Genomic DNA, 15,206 nt, shown 5'->3' on the forward strand with positions numbered 1-15,206 from the left:
GTGTGTGTGTGTGTGTGTGTGTGTGTGTGTGTGTGTGTGTGTGTGAAATTTCTCTCAACTGAAACACAGGTAAGAACACTACACGAAACTAGTGCTGTACTTTTCTGCTTATCTGTCAACACAGTCTTAGTGCACAAAGTCTTGGTCTTAGTGGCTGGGCGTGGCAGTTTCCCAGAGCTGGGGGGGCCTGTGATAAAAAGAGAGAAAGGGAGACCTGAGAGAAGGTGAAGACCAGGTGGGAGGCATCTGCTGCGTGTATAGGTGCTCCTTTTTGAACGGGCTGGTTTTTTCTGGTTACGAGATCCATTCCTGGAATGGATTTTAAGATATTCTGTGTTGGGTGATGATGTAACAGAAGCACTGTTGGTGCACACATTTGAAACATAATGGCGAATCCTTCCTCAGGGTTTGACAGCTTGGTAACTTGCAAAGAGGTTTCTTTTAACAATGAAGCCAAGTCCTTTGTAAGACGACAGTATTGGGAGGTCTCAACTGTAAATGCGCCAGCTCTGGGAACTTTGGTAAGTCATTTCACCATTCACCTATTTCCTCACCCATAACCAAGGAGGCAGCCAAGCCATCCCTAGTATTTCCTGGAATTCTGAGATCCTAAGTGAGACTGTTGGGTCTGGAGAGGCTGGACTCAGTGACTGATTAGGAGGGACATGTTTGTGTGGGCATGTTCTACAGGGCAAAGCTTGGATTCAGCACTTTGGCCAACTCAGCTTCCATAGAAATGAGGATGTAAGAGCCTTTCCAAAAATCGTATTAATTGAAACTATTTGGAGTCTGACTTAACTTCCATCTTTATGCCTCTTTTCTCTTCTTCTAAGTTGTATTTTCCCCCCAGTATTCCCCCAAGCAACCACCTTTCTTCAAGTCTAAATGAATGTCTTTGGTTTCAAGATAATTCTCCCTTTTCAAGCAATTTCTGAACACCCTGTCCTGCAGCGTGGCCTGGGATGGGGGTGGGTGGGGAGTGAGAGCTTGGCTTGAGGAAGGAGAGTGAGGGGACTGTGTAGACCACATGTTTGGCCTGACCTGCTCCCAGCCCCCAGCTTTCTGCACTGTGGGAGTTTTGCTTAGGGCTGGCATAAATTTTACTGCTAAAGTGGTCAGCAGAGACCAAGTAGCTCATGGCTGGTCCTCTCACACATATAACTGGGCTTCTCTGTTGACACAGCAGAATGTGCAGACTTATTATAAGGAATGCTTGGTCATTCTGAGTTTGGTCCCTGAAAAGCACAGGTGTATGTTTTATAGCTGCACGCAGGGAATTTTACTCCTGAGCCAACTTCCAACTGCCTGTAGCTAGGCTCTTATACAATATCCCCAGCTCAGCTCCCCACCACATCCCCCTGCTCAATTTTGGTATTGCCCTAAAGGAACAAATATGATCTTAAAAAAAAAAACCCTCATGGCTTCTAGGGATGTTTATTTTTGTTGTTGTGTGTAACTGTATTCTGAGAAAGGTGGCACACATATTTCTAGATTTGGAAAATGTAGATGAATGAACTTAAACTATTTGCCTGAATGTCAAAAAGTGGGAGCGTGTTAACTAGAACTCCACTCATCATTACCTCCTTCAAAAAGCAATGCCCCACAGTTGATTTGCGTCTGGAGCCTTTGTGCTGGGCCCTGTACAGTCTAGAATCAGACACTGAGTTGTTTTAGGCAAACTTTATATCTTTGAAATTGTCTTCCAATTATTCAAAAATTCCAGATTCCATAGTCTCCTGAAACACTTTTTTTTTTTTGAGACAGAGTTTCTCTCTGTCACCAAGGCTGGAGTGCAGTGGTGTGATCTCGGCTCACTGCAGCCTCCGCCTCCCAGGTTCAAGCCATTTTCCTGCCTCAGCCTCCCGAGTAGCTGGAATTACAGGTATATGCCACCATGCCCGGCTAAGTTTTGTATTTTTAGTAGAGAATTGTATATTTTTATTAGAGAAGGGGTTTCGTTATACAGGCCAGGCTGGTCTCAAACTTCTGACCTCAGGTGATCTGCACACATTGGCCTCCCAAAGTGCTAGGATTACAGGCACGAGCCACTGGGCCTGATATCCTCAAACACTTTCACAGGATACCTGCTACAACTTTTGCAGTCAAAGTGAAACTTGATCAACAATAAAAGCTCCTAGCAAAAAATCTCATGGTGATAGTGGGCAGGGAGAGGGGGTGGAGGAACTCCTTATGGTTGTGGTCTATGGTAAATCATTGCAACATTTACCCCTACTACTGACATATTGACATTATTAGTACATACGAAAACAAATTGACTAGTTTGTGACCATTAGGATGCATGGTTTGACCCCCCACTTTCAGAGTAGCCCCTTTGGTTCTCTTTTCTCTAATCTAACTGTGGAGTCCCAGACTAACTCCAATTTTTCAGCATTTATTGAATACTTGCTATGCTCTTGGCACTAGGGCCTCACAAATGTTTATAACATACCCCTACTTTTGGAGGAAAGCCAACCTGCCTTTCTCATGTGCTGAGAAGATGGAAGTGGCTGTGGTTATGTAGAAGATATTGTTTATGTAGAAGATATCATCGTTAGGAATCTAACCGCTCTTTTGCTGTGACCCATAATTATAACGATCACATTCGCATGATGCTCTGTCATTTAGAAAGAGGGTTTGCATGTTCAATTTCATTTGGTCTTACAACAATCTTTTGAGGTAAGTTGCTGGAGTACCCTTATCCTCAATTTACAGAGAGAGAGAAACTGAGGCTTGGAGAGGCTAGTGACATGCCCAAAGTCAAAAGCTAGCAAGCGGAGAAGCCAAATCTCAAACTTTGATCCTGTGACTCTTCTAATTCTGTCTCTTTCAGAAAAGAGAGGAGTCACACTGTGGACCCATCTGAGGGAAGAGACCTTGTCTTTGTTACCCCAGGATCCTCCCTGTTCCCATAACCTCTAGCATAATGTCTGGTACACATTAGGCTATAATACAGGTTTGTTGGCTGAAATCAAAGCCCCTCAATGAGGGAGAAAAAAGAGATGGCCACCTTTCTCCCTTCATGTTACCAGACATTAAAGATTATGATGATGACCTACTCTACTTTATTCTTGCCCACCACCCTGTATAGAATTGCACATACTATGTGTTAGTGGGGAACATTTCACTTCCCAGCAGTCTAGGGCACTGTTGGGTAGACAGTAGCCTGAAAGGTGGCACTACTGAACTCAGAATGCTTCACTCAGCTTATAGCCTATTTTTCTTCAGTCTCATGACAGCTCTGAGAAGTTCATTGGAAAATTTGGACTTTGTGACTGCTCCAGAGACAGACCAAGTGGACAATTTTAATAACTGCCATGTGAATGTCGTAAAGGCAGGCAGGCAGGAGGAGAGGGGTCATGAGCACTGTCTTTTCACATCTACCACTACAGAGAGAAGCCAGGTACTTGTCTCAGAGTTCGGGTTCCAGAACACACTCCTCTTGTTTCTATCCTCTGGCATCAGCCTCAGCAGAAGGCAGTTTATTTCAGGCTGAAATAAATGCTTATTCCAGTCTGAACCACAGTTGCTCAACTCCAAGAAATCTGCATAACCTCCAGCAGGTGACATTTGATGATTTTCTCTTTTGTATCAGATGAATTTTAATTTTTCTCTGAGGTCAACAGGCACGATGCTGAAATACTTCAGTGGATGCTCATTGACCTGAGCTATCCCAACTTGCATTCAGCAAGTACAAAATCTATTTCAGATGAGTCTCTGTTCCCATTCTGCCCCGTCAGCAGGGAAGAAAGGGAACAATTATTTGGTGATAATCACTCTGACGGCAGTAATCTCTGGCAGCTGCTGGAGAAGAGACATAATTGCCTCCCACACCCCTAACCTTTAGAATAGAGCTCTGAAAGCTTGATAAGAGGGGCTGAAGATGTGTGAACAGCCTCGAAATAACTTTCTGTCCACTTCCATCACTCGGGCTTTAATTAAACACAATTAATACCTCTTCAGAAACTTGAGATGATGCATGTGAAGGAGCTTTATAAGGGGAGGGCCATACAAATGTCACACATTTTCATGCATCGTTCAGTTCCTGTTAGCCAAGTCAGGGGATTTCAAGGCTGTTACCCTCAAGGCTGCCTTTTCTTCCTGGGAAGAAGGGAGTGGCCTTGGAGAAGAATCACATTTTCTCCTGGAAATTTTGAAAAAGGATTTCGAAGTGGAAGATCTATGAGTAAATACGGAAGATAAAATTTAAATAAGTACATGGATTGACAGTCTTATGACATGAAGCCCTTTCCCAGTGTAAATGGACTCCTTGAAAAGTAAGAAACAACATCAGGCCTTTCCACAAGGGAATTTTCTAGTCTTTTTGCAGCTTTCTGTGGAACAGAACCATCCTCCTCCCTGCAGGATTTGGAAGTAGAAGGATGCTAATTCAGTTGAATGTTGTGATCTTTCTGGCTGGGTTCTGAAAGGCAGAGAAGAATGAGGGCAAAGAAGCATCGCTGGAGGCAGGATCTCAGTGGCACAGTTGTCCTGGTTCACTTTCACATTATACCCAAATAAGTCTATTTTTACACATTGCATAGAGACTTTGGGTGAATTTTTAAAAATCTGCTAAAAATGTTCTGGTAGGAAAGTTTTTCTGTTCAGTTTAAACCATTTCATCAAATATTCGAATCATAAATTGTCAGAGATGCTCCGAAATTCAAAGGTCCTTAAGAACACATGAGAATTTTTATTTATTGAAAGCCAGAGATCAGCATTTGTTGTCAACCCGTCTCTACTTTTTCCCATCCCTACCTTAAACCTGAAGCTCTGTGCATCATACTGTTCACAGTTCCTGGTAAGTTGTCCCTCCCTCTTCTTGCCTCTTCCTTTGTCCTTGGCTCCTCTTCACTGATGTTATATGACCTGTTGTCATTACACCTTCCAGTGCCTCCCTGTTATGATCTGGCTGCTGTGTGAAAGTTTGTCAGCATGGCCAGAAAGACCAAGACCAAAACCAACTTGCTACTTTACTGGCTTTGTGAGCCTGAAAGCACAATTCTGGGCTTTCTGTGGGAGTCATGCAACTCCATGGGTACATTGGCAAGTTTTTGATCCTACCTCAATAGTTCACCACCAAGTTGGGACCATTAATTTATGTGAACAGGAGTGTGTCATGGGTCCTTTGAACAAAGGTGCTGTTCTCCTGCCCTGGTGAGTAATGTCACAAATGAGCACTGTCCCTTTAGAGTTGTTTCATGGATGTGACAGAATAAATCTGCCTTTCCTGACCATCCCCAGAGAATAACCTGGTGCAGTGACTGCTTTGGTTTCTGATGTTCTAAAACAAGCCTTCTCGAACCATAATGAGCACATAGATTCCCTGCAGGGCTTCCTGAAGTGCAGATTCTGATTCCATAGATCTGAACCAGGGCCTAGGACTCTGCATTTCTAGCAAGCTCCCAACCTTTCTGGTCCGTGGGCCACATTTTGAGTAGCTCTGTGAAATGGAGCTATGGACAGGTCCTCTCCGCAGGGAAGGTGGGCATTTGGAACAAATGTTAAATTCTTTGACTGCCCATCTTCAGCCCTGGATGTAAAAATGGTACCCTCTTCAAATACTTCAGAAAACTGAGGACTGTTGCTGAATTTTAAAAATAATCTTCTATTATTTGTGGAGTATTTATTTCAGAAAAGGGTCTTATTGTACACTTTTGGTAGTGCATTTCAGCAGCATAGCTTGTTTTACTCTTTATTACACATGGAAGATATACCTTTTACAAATTGAAAGTTTGTGGCAAGTTTCTATCAGTGCCATTTTTCTAACATGTGCTCACTTCATCTCTCTGTGACATATTTTGGTAATTCTCATAATATTTCAACTTCTCCATTATCATTATATCTGTTATCATGATTTGTGATCAGTGATCTTTCATGTTGCCATTGTAATTGTTTCGGGGCCCTGCAAAACACACCCGGGTGAGACACTTAATTGACAATTGTTGTGTGTGCTCTGTTGCTCCACCGACCCACTGCTCCCCTGTCCCTCTTCCTCCCCTCGGTCTCTCTATTCCCTGAGACATAACAATATTGAGATTAGGCTAATTAATAATCCTACAATGGCCTCTAAATGTTCAAGTAAAAGGAAGATTCACACATCTCTCACCTTAAATCAAAAGCTGGAAATGATTACGCTTAGTGAGGAAGGCATATTGAAAGCTGAGATATACTGAAAGTTAGGTCTCCTGCTACAAACAGCCAAATTGTAAATGAAAAAAAAAAAGTTCTTGAAGGAAATTAGAAGTGCTTCTCCAGTGAACACAAAAATGACTTAAAAAAAAAAAAAAGCAAAATAGCCTTATTGCTGATATGGAGGAAGTTTCAGTGGTCTGGATAGAAGATCAAACTAGCCACAGCATTCCTTTAAGCCAAAGCCTAATCCAGAGCAAGGCCCTAACTCTCTTCAATTCAGTGAAGGGTGAGAGGTGTTTGAAGCTAGCAGAGGTTAGTTTACCATTCAAAAACTCCTAGGGCCTTTAAGAACTATGTTAAATCTCTGCCTGTGCTAAGTGGAACAATGAAGCCTGGATGATAGCAAATCTGTTTACAGCACGGTGTCCTGAATATTTTAAGCCCATTATTGAGAACTATTGATCAGAACAAAATATTCCTTTCAAAATATTACTGCTCATTGACAATGCACCTGGTCACCCAAGAGCTCTGATGGAAATGTACAAGTAGGTTAATGTCACATTTATGCCTGCTAATAATATTTATTCTATAACCCATGGATCAAGGAATAATTTTGAGTTTCAAGTCTTATTATTTAATAAATACATTTTGCAAGGCTATAGCTACCACAGATGATGATTCCTTTGATGGATTTGGGCAAAGTACATTGAAAACCTTCAGAAAAGAATTCACCATTCCAGATACCATTAAAAACATTTGTGATTCATGGGAGGAGGTCAAAATATCAACATTAACAGGAGTTTTGGAAAAGCCAGTTGCAACCCTTATGGATGACTTTGAGGAATTTAAGGCTTTAGCAGAGGAAGTAGCTGCAAATGTCGTGGAAATGGCAAGAGAACTAGAATTAGAAGCACAGCCTGAAGATGTGACTGAATTGCTATAATCTCATGATAGAACTGGAACAGATGAGCAGTTTCTTTTTATGGAGGAGCAAAGAAAGTGGTTTTTTGAGATGGAATCTACCCCTGGTAAAGATGCATTGAGCATTATTGAAATAACAAAGCATTTAGAGTATTCCATAAACTTAGTTGATAAAGCAGCAGCATTTGAGAGGATTGACTTCAGTTTTGAAAGAAGCTCTACTGTGGGCAAAATGCTATCAAACAACATTGCATGCTTCAGAGAAATATTTTGCGAAAGGAAGAGTGAATTGATATGGCAAACTTCATCGTTGTCCATGAAGAAATTGCCACAGCTACCCCAACCTTCAGCAACCACCACCCTGATCAGTCAGCAGCCACCAACATCTAGGCAGGACCCTCCAGAAGCAAAAAGATTATGACTTGCTGGGGGCTCCATATTGTTAACATTCTTTTTTAGCAATGAAGTATTTTTAAATTAAAGTATGTAGATTACTTTCTAAAACATAGTGCTGTTGCACACGATAGACTATGTTGTGGTGGAAACATCACAGTTACATGCATTAGGAAACCAAACTTAGTGTGGCTTGCTTTATTGTGATGCTCACTATTGTGATAGTCTGGAACCAAGCTTGCCATCTCTCAGGCCTGACTGTATACCACTTGCTGTTATTCACCTGATCATCTTCATCTTCACCTTGTCAGTATTGCTAGTGTGCACACTCTCAGTCCACAGGACATTATCTCATCTGGAAAACACTCACAGCTTGGAGGACTAGCAACAATGCTACCTTGGTACTAACAATGAGCCACAAGTCATTGGAGCAATCATCAATTGGCTCAGTTCACATGTCATTGGGAGTCTGGTTATTCAATGGTTATATATCTGTCTCTTCCCTCTAAAAGATGGATGACTTACCAATAATAGCTGTGCTCCCCCACCCCATAAAGATTCTTCCTCGTTATCCCTGCACGAGAGTTGGTTAGTAGAATCAACTTCTACCAGCTCCAAGTTTAAACAGAAGAAAACAGGTTCATTTATTTACCTTATTTCAATGGTTTAAGAGGAAAGCATACCAAATTTTCCTTTTTCTTCATTCCTTCTCAGAAGCAGAAGGTATAAACCCCAGACTGTGGGTCTGTGGAGGAAGGACTCCGCCAGCCCTGCCTCTCCCATTTCCTCCCAAGCTCTCTTCCTTTACCTCCTTCCCAAGCCTGTCTCAAGTTAGGAGTGGTCCCACTTGGCTGTCAGGGAGGTGGAGAAAGTAATTTGCTAGCTCGCCAGGCTGCGTCTGGAGCTGTGGTCTATGGTAATTGGGAGGGCAGAGGCTAGGTGACCATGGTGGTTGGGTAGTGAAGGAGGATCCAGGCTGTCATTTCCATAGCCACAGGGATTGGAGAGTGGTCGCCTCAGGATGAATGTCTACAGGAAGGAATTCCTGAGCCGACACTTTGTGAGTGGGCTGGGAATGGTACGAGGTCGGGGAGTATCTAATGTGGTTGAAGCTCTTGGCACCAGAGAGGCACTGAGCTGGTGCTTCCCACGCTCACCTGATGGAGTCCTTATTACAACAGCTCTGTGAAGCCAATCATCATCGCTCTGTTTTATAGGAAAGAACCCACAGCTAAAAGAGACAGAGGAAAATGATTGACTCAACTGGACTGGTAAGAGGCAGAGACAGTATTTGAACCTGGGTTTGTTTGATTCAAAATCCCTTCACATCCAACTCTGCAAAGCAGGGCATTATAGGAACCTTTTGTAACCTAATGCAGGTGAACAGGGTGGCAGGCTGGCTGAGGTCCAGATACCAGCTTTCCCCCGATAAAGATTCTCCCTCGGTACCGGCATTGCTTTGGGTTATAGTTTACATTATTTTAAAATACATTGCATTTGGCAAATACACATGCTTGTGATTGAGAGACTCTAGTTTTGCAGAAAATGAATTAAGTGCCCTTTTGGAATTCCATTTGTACTCTGTGCAGAAGTGGATTTCTAAATGCTGCCTGGCTGTGGCTTGTTACAACAGTACCTCCCAGGTGTGCCAGTGATCGTGCTGATGGCACATCCCTCAGTGCTGGAGGCCAGAGGTTCCCCACAGGATGTTTCATAAAAGATCATAGAAGTCAGCTCGGCTTCTCTGTGGTCAAACCACAAAATGCTAAGGTTTCCTTAAACTCCCAGAATTCCAAAGGGTGTGGGCCCACCCTGAAAAAGAATGCTGAGCTCTGTAAAATCCTAAAGGGAGGAACAAATTCAACTTATGGAAACTTGGGCATGAGTTGAACTCTTTACATGTTCATTATGAGGAACTGGAGATTTTAGGTGTAGGAGTTATCTATGCCAGTATGGGTCAAACTTTACCTTGCATAGGAATAAACTTGCTAAAAAGTAATTCTGGTTTCCTGGGTCTGGGGTGGGACCTGAGATGCTACATTTCCCAAGTTTCTTGGTGATGGTAATGGTGATATTTCTTGTTCATGGACTGCTCTTTGAGTAGCAAGCGTCTACAGTACGGCACCTCTCCCCATCGTCCCTGTTCTCCTTCTCCAGGCTGAGCAGAGATTCATTTACTTGGGGGTAGTTTTATCAGGAAGAAGGGAACATGAAGAATCTTCTGAGTAAAATATCTTAAGAAGCTTTATTGCAGCATATTTTGGATGTGAAAGTGTTATAAAGACAACAACAAAAAATTTGTGGATGATTTGTAGTCAAATATTCTTTGGAAATGTTGGCTTGAAAAGTTAAACAGGCTTCTATATTTCGTGACTTTCCAGACCTTTAATTGCCTAATGTGTATTGTGACTCTCACACGGAAGCTTTTCTAAATTCATTTGACCCAAGAGGACTGCTATTTGAGGACCATCTTAAGAGCGTGATGTTCACTGAGGCTGGCTGTTTCAGATATTGACATGGGTGAGCATGTGAGACAAGGAACTCTGCCCTAAAGTATTGTGTAAGCATGAATTTGCTCCCATTCTACGTAGGTTAAGACTAATTCTGAAATAAATTGAACTTTAGAAATAAGAAAGAGTTGAGCTGTGGGATGGACTGACTGTGGAGTTACATGCACATAGAATGCTGGGCACATATGACTTTGGAGGAAGAAAACTGATAAAAATAGATGAAAAAGGAGGAAAGAAAATGAAAATATAGGAACAAGGATATGGGGCAGGGAGGAGTCCCCTAGAACACGCTTGTACGTGGACAGCAGTCAATTAGGGAGCTTAGTCTATGAGGCTAGCACAGGAAGAGCGAGGAAAGACTCAGGAAATAGGAGCCAGGCACATTCCAGGGGATGGTGGCCAGTCGTCAGTGCTTTAGGTGCCCAGTGATCGAAACCCTTTCCTTTTGGGGAGGAATTCCTGAGTTCCCAGAGGCAACAAGGACTGTCGTTCCATAGCCAGCATCCAGCATCTAGCATCCAGGGCCAGCCACACACAGTCCCTGGAGCTGGCTTGTGTCCAGTAGCAATGGCAGCAGAGTCTTTCATGGCCCAGCTCTGTGGCATGATGTGGGGCATCGTTCTTGAGGGACAGCCCTTGCACCTGGCTCTGCGTCATTCCAGAAACTCGGAGCAGCCCATTTATTTTTCAGGACCTCCCTCCCTCCCTCCTTTCTTTTCTTTTCTCTTTTCCTTTCTTTTGTTTTGTTTTGTTTTGTTTTCTTTCTTTCTCTTTCTTTCTTTCTTTCTTTCTTTCTTTCTTTCCTTCTTTCTTTCTTTCCTTTTCTTTCTTTCTCTCTCTTTCTTTCTCTCCCTTTCCTTCTTTCTTTCTTCCTTCCTTTCTTCCTTCCTCCCGTCCCTTCCCCTCCCTTCCCCTCCCTTCCCCTCCCTTCCCTTCCCTCCCTCCCTCCCTCCCCCCACCTCTTTCTTTCGTTCAAGTTTCACTCTTTTTGCCCCGGCTGGAGTGTAATGGCACAATCTCAGCTCACTGCAAATTCCACCCCTGGGTTCAAGCGATTCTCCTGCCTCAGCCTTCTGAGTAGCTGGGATTACAGGCATGCACCACCACACCTGGCTAATTTTGTATTTTTACTAGACATGGGGTTTCTTCACATTGGTCAGGCTGGTCTTGAATTCCCAACCTCAGGTGATCTGCCGGCCTCGGCCCCCCAAAGTGCTGGGATTACAGGCGTGAGCCACCGTGCCTGGCCTTCCTTTTCATCTTAAATGAAAGAGTTGGTTTCTGTTTCTTGCAGCTTAGAACACTTATAGGCACAGAGGATAATGAAACTTTTCAACTCAGTTTCAGAGAGCTCCAGAAAGCATTTTCAATCTTGAATTAAAATTCTAGGGTGGACTTTGGGGTTTAATGAAGGAAGGTCTGAATGGCCTGAGGGTCAAGGTTCCCTGAGGACCGTGGTGAGCCAGTTCAGGTAATACAGGAAGTAAAGCAATTAATATCACTGCATGAGCACTCAAAATGCCAGCTAGATGTTCTTATCTGTATGTTTCTCATGATCATCTAGTGAAATAAATACGATTATCCTCATTTTGTAATGGGGAGGCTGAGACACAGGGAGTGTAATCAATTGTATTAACAGTAAGTGTCGGAGCTGGCATCTCAACTAAGGTCTGTCTGACTCCAATTATTGCTACATCAGGCTGCCGCCTCCCAGGGTTTGGTCCACCATGATGTGTGGGGCACCTTCCATGTGCCAGACATGAGGATAACCGTGGCCCATACATGCCTTTGTGGAAGTTAAGATCTGCTACGGGAGATACAAACTAGCATGTCTCTACCAACTATGAAGAGGTATAATGGGAATATATAGTAGAGAAACCTGCTCTAGATGTGAGTGTGTGTGGGGGGGTGGAATTGGTTTCTCTGAAGGGGTGCCCTTTGAGATGAGGTTTGAGGGCTGAGTAAGAGGTAACTACTTTGGATGGGAGAAAGATGGAAGGGCTTTCCTAGCAGGGAGAACTAGTACAAAATCAGACATACCCCATGCTTGGTTTGTACCCTGAGGCTTCCCCAAGTGCAGCAAGCTGGCTTTGTGATTTAAATGGTCATCTGCTCTGTTAAAGACAGATACAGAAGAGTAATGAAAGGAAAAGGCTCAGAGTTCCAAAGTCACAGAAGATGGAGATAAACCTTGTTCTTGGGTAAAATGATTCTGGAGCCACCTGTCTGCCCAATGTCTTATCCTATCTTGGAAAATGGGACCCCTCCTGATTTCTGAATAAAAAATGAGAAATTGGCAGAGTGAGTGGATCACCTGAAGTCAGGAGTTTGACATCAGTCTGGCCAACCTGGCGAAACCCCATCTCTGCTAAAAACACAAAAATTAGCCAGGCGTGGTGGTGTGCTCCTGTAATCCCAGCTACTTGGAGGCTGAGTCAGGAGACTTGCTTAAACCCAGGAGGCAAAGATTGCAGAGAGCCGAGATCCTGCCACTGCACTCCAGCCTGGTGGCAGAGCAAGACTCTGACTCAAAAAAAAAAAAAAAAAAAAAGAAAAGAAAAGAAAAGAAAAAAAACAGAATGAGAAATCAGACTGACCACAGCCTTATAACAGTATCAAACTTTTGCTGGCTGCTGCAAGCCCGTGAGCTACCAGTGAGGGGACGGGGAGCGCACAGCAGACGTGGAAGCCTCTCATCTATTTTTACATGGGCTTAAGAGAGACTCAGGTGCAGCAGTCTACTGGGTTCTATTTCTCTGGACACTGCCCTTTTTCTTTCTTGGTCTCCTTGGAGATGCTCCTGATCAAGGTACATGTAACAGGATTATGTTATAAATATTACTCCTATTTTTATAGAGAATTTTAGGGGTAAAAATCGAAATATAAGATCCAAATATATGGTTTTTAAAAGCCAACATTCCCAATCTTTGTCTGTTAAAATCCCATGTGACATTAAGGTCAACCTTTAAAGTTACCCTCTTCAGGAAGTCTTCCTTGATTATGCCAATCAGAAGTGATGTCTCACACTGTGGACTTCCCAGTACTCTACAGGGCACCATTCTTGGGTCATAGAGCGTGTCTGCTTTGTATGATAGTTATTTGGGCCTATGTCTTCTTATCTTCTCAGCTCCAGTGAAAGTTTAATGAGTAGGGGCACTATGTACCGTATGGCATTGTAATGATCAAAGTGTTTTGTACATAGAAAGTGCTTTCTTAAAAAATGTGCTAACAGATTGACAGCTGAAAATAAATTTTTTTAGCCAGGCACACTACTCATGCCTGTAGTCCCAGCTATTTGGGAGGCTGAGGTGGGAAGACTGCTTGAGCCCAGGAGTTCAAAACCAGCCTGGGCAACACGATGAAACCCCATCTCTACAAAAAATACAAAAGTTAGCAAAATTACTTGAGCATGGTAGTGTGTGTGTGTATAGTCCTAGCTACTCAGGAGGCTGAGGTGTGAGGATCCCTGCAGCCTGGGAGGCAGAGGTTGCAGTGAGCCAAGATCGTACCACTGCACTTCAGCCTGGGCAACTGAGCAAGATCCTGTCTCAAAAAAAAAAAAAAAAAAAAAAAAAAAAGAAGAAGAAAAAGAAGAAAGACAATCAATTTTTAATAAAAAAAACTTTTTTCATGATCCATTTGAATGCCCACTATACTTGTTTATATTTAAAATGTTGTTATTATGTTTGAGTATACATTATAGAGGAGCTAAACCAAGCATTAAAAAGACAGGGCTTGGTACCTGTTATGGGGTGAATTTTATCTTCCCCCTCCAAATTCATATGTCCTAATCTCTGATACCTCAGAATGTGAGTGCATTTGAAGGGGAAGTATTTAAAGAGATAATTATGGTTAAATGGGGTCACTAGGGTGGTCCCACCAGGATTGCCAATGTGACTGGCATCTTCATAAGAGGAGAGAAGGACACAGACATGTAGAGAGGGAAGAGGATATGAAGACCTAGTGAGGAGACGACGGCCACCTACCAGCCAAGGAGAGGAGCCTCAGAAGGAGCCAGCCCGCCCACTCCTTGGTCTTGGCCTTCTAGCCTCCAGAATCGTGAGAAAATTAACTTCCGTTGTTAGCCTCCCAGACTGTGATACTGTGTTATGGCAGCCCTACCAAACAGGGCATCTGTGATTTTGACTATTGTGTGGGATAATCAAGGAACTCAGCCCTTTACTGAAGACTTTAAATATGCCTCTGCAGTATAGCGTGAGAGGAAATCTGGATTCAAATCCTGGTTCTGCTACTTGCTCAGTGTGCAATCTCAGACAAGTCATTTAACCTTTTTTGAACTTTGATGTTTTCAGTTGAACACGTGGAAAATCCTATATTTACTTTGTGGGACTGTGGAGATAATGAAACCACACAGCACAGAGGTGCCCTCTTCCCTCTCCCTCAAGGATTACTCCTGTGGTGGACCCTCGCGGAATGGAGGAAAGGACCCTGGTGTCCCGTTTCCCAGCTCAGCACATGGAGTTCCCTGGTTGCAACTTGAACAGCAACCTGAGAGGCAACGTGAGGCAGCCCAGCACCCTCCAGTCTGAGGCAGGGCAGGTGCTTGTTTCAGAGCCACCGCATCTCTGGTCCTGGATGTCCATTTGTGAGTTTACGGGCAGGGTGACTTGTCCATTTCCCAGTCATTTTCACAGCAGCTGGTGTCATCAACGACCACTTGTGATTGTGGGGCATTCGCAAGGCGGGGCATTCCTGACATGGAAGGAGGACCTACAGCCCAGTGCCTCTGATGAGACAGGATCTGCCAATGAAGGGCAGTAGCCAGGCCCACGGGTGTTTGAGTACAAACTCTGGGGTCAGCAGCCGGGGCCGCACCTTGGAGACTGCCCACTTAGGCTGTTTGGAGTGAAGCAGCTTCTGCAGTGGTTCTGAGGAGGAGGCTCCCAGAGCTCTCCCTAGGCGACCTTCCACTCCATGCCTGGATCTGGGTGTCCCACCCTCTCCCTGGGGTGCTGACAGTTAGAAACCCAGGCGTGTCAGGAAGAGCTCAGAGCTGGGCAAGCTGTGAGAACCATTTCAGTTCAGTGAGAGAGACCGGTTAAGTTCTTGGTTTCAGAGGAGATACTTTCGGGGGGGCGGGGGAGAGAAAAAGGAAGAGGCCAAGATGCAAGGACTGGCTGCCATTGGTCAGGGTCAGCCTGGGCTGTGGTGTTCAGGGGGTTTCGGCAGCCACTGTTGTTTCCGTTGCTCTGGCAACCAGCGGAGAAATACACAACGCCCAGTGCAGGT

The sequence above is a fragment of the Sapajus apella genome, unplaced genomic scaffold (genome assembly GCF_009761245.1).
Source record: "Sapajus apella isolate SASKATOON/1434 unplaced genomic scaffold, GSC_monkey_1.0 scaffold1, whole genome shotgun sequence".
Taxonomy (NCBI): Eukaryota; Metazoa; Chordata; class Mammalia; order Primates; family Cebidae; genus Sapajus; species Sapajus apella.